This window comes from Echinops telfairi, unplaced genomic scaffold (genome assembly GCF_000313985.2).
Source record: "Echinops telfairi isolate 266 unplaced genomic scaffold, ASM31398v2 ScPeMD7_70;HRSCAF=299, whole genome shotgun sequence".
NCBI classification, from domain to species: domain Eukaryota; kingdom Metazoa; phylum Chordata; class Mammalia; order Afrosoricida; family Tenrecidae; genus Echinops; species Echinops telfairi.
Genome location: NW_022103968.1, coordinates 12571520 through 12573824, shown reverse-complemented (window position 1 = coordinate 12573824; position 2305 = coordinate 12571520).

Genomic DNA, 2305 nt, shown 5'->3' with positions numbered 1-2305 from the left:
CTTATGCACACATTTGTTTTCAGTGATCGTGTCAGGAAGGTGTGCAACATGGAATGCCAATTTAATAGAATGTGTTCTTGCATTTAGTAAGTACTTGAGTAGAGGCCCAATGTTTCAAAGTCTCTCTTAAGGCATGTCGACCATGTTTAACTAGTTCATTCAAACTGCACCCCATAAACTCAGTCAGATGTCTTTCCCCATAAGTATGAGCTGATGGCCATTCTTGGGGCTTCCTCAGGCGGCAACTATGAGCAGCCATTGGAGAAAACACTGATCAGAGGGAAGCAGGTAGATAATGGCTAGAACACAGTTTCCCAAACTTATTTGGCCTTCTGCCTTCTTTTCAGAAAAACAAAGAAACAAACAAACAACATGACTGAGCCCTCCCCGGCAATGAAAATCTTTTGTATTATTGCTCATAACCCAGGATAAAGTGTAGGAGGCTTGCTTTTACAGCCCCCCTGAATTGTCCCAACACCCCTCGGGGACTGGTGTGGCTCACTTTGAGAAACACTGTGCAAGAATGAATTAGGGGGCTTATTCACTTTTAGGGACTGGGGTGAGCCTTTTATATGCATGATTTAATTTTCTATTTGATAATAATCTTATGGGGGGGGCTACTAACTTTCCTGTTTACAGATTGAAAACAGAGGTTCAGTGAGGTTAAGTAACTTGCCTCACATCAGCCAGTGAGCAGTAGAGCCACACAGCAGGGAGATTACCTGGAATCCAGTGTCCTGAATCCTCCTCTTCCACCCTCCTTGATCTGACTCAGCTGTTTGGGAGATCATCTTGTACCAAGAAGTTGGTTGGTCCCAAACCAAGCCTTGCCAGTCCACTTTGCTCTGTCAGGCTGTGTGCTTTCTTATCCAACGGTGGTACTTTAATGCCCCTGAATAAAACTAAGAGGCCCTGAATCGAATCCATTGATAAATTGTTTGCTCCTCTAGGTCAGGCCTTGGCCTAGGCTCCAGAATCTGTTGATTTTGAATTGGGAGAAGTTGAAAAGCTCTGGGGTCCCACTGGAGCTTTGGGAGTGCACCTCCTGTGCGGCGCTGGGTCCCCTCGGGCCTGGTGCAGGGTCAGCAGTGGACATGCATTGTTCCCTCGTGAGCCCTAAGAGAAGCCGGCCCGTCTTGGTGGTGGTTGGTCAGCAGGCACGCAGCGTTTTCAGGTCTCGATTCTGCACTCGTCTCCCTGCCTCGATGATTGGGGAAGAAAACCGGCTACACCGGCCGGGTTTCTCTGGACTGATCTAAGCTGGAAGCCTGGAGAGCCCAGTCCCCCTGGCTGCGGCTGGTGACACTTTACCCAAGACCAAACCAACCGACCGAGCCAAACACCCGGAAGGTGGCTGTGGTGTCATGGGGAAGTCAGCCCCCGTGTCCAAGGCCAGGCTCTGTGACACCTTAGCTTGCACCCTTGGACAAATCACTCACTCGCACTGAGTCTCAGTTTCCTCCTCTGTCAAATGGGTTCATGACCACTACCTTATAACCTTGACTGGTCTAGCACAAGACCCAGCCTATCCAAAGTCCAAATAAATGACTGTGCCCGTTTTTTGCCAGACAGGTGGTCAGCACTCATGACAAGGTTGTTGGTTGTATGGTCTTTAGAACGGTCCTAAGAAAAAAGTGAGGAGGTATGGGTTCTACCTCTAAAGAAAACGAAACACTCACCGCCATTAAGTTTGATGGTGGTTCATAGCGACCCTCCAGGACAGGGTGGAACTGCCCCCGTGAGTTTCCAAGACTGTGACTCTACCAGAGTAGAAAGCCTCATCTTCTGTGGAGTGGCTGGTGGTTTCGAACTGCTGATCTTGCAGTTAGCAGCCCAACAAGTAACCATTATGCCACCAGAGCTTTGTGGGTAGCCTGGGAAGGCGAGAACGATTTTCATAATTGAGGGCACAAAGGACCAATTGTTGCCAGCATGAATCCTAGCTGAGTTGCTGTTGTCGTGAGCTGTTGAGGTGATTCAGCCTCACAACAACCCTCGACAGCAGGGTGCCAGGGTCCCAGAGGGTTTCCTAGGCTACGGTCTTGACAGGAGCTGACTGTCAGTTCTTTTCTCCCGTGGGATGGATGTTGGGCTTGATGGAGTGAATGCACCCTTTTGGTTAGCAGCAGAATGTTCAGCCACTGTGCCACCAAGGTTCCTGACTACTACAAGGAACCCCAAACTCATCGCCATCGAGTCAAGGCCAACTCACAGTGACCCCGTCATCCCTTGGCTGTCGTGTGCCATCAAGCCCATTCTGACTCACAGGGTCCCTAGAGGAGAGCAGAACTGGTCCCACGGCTAC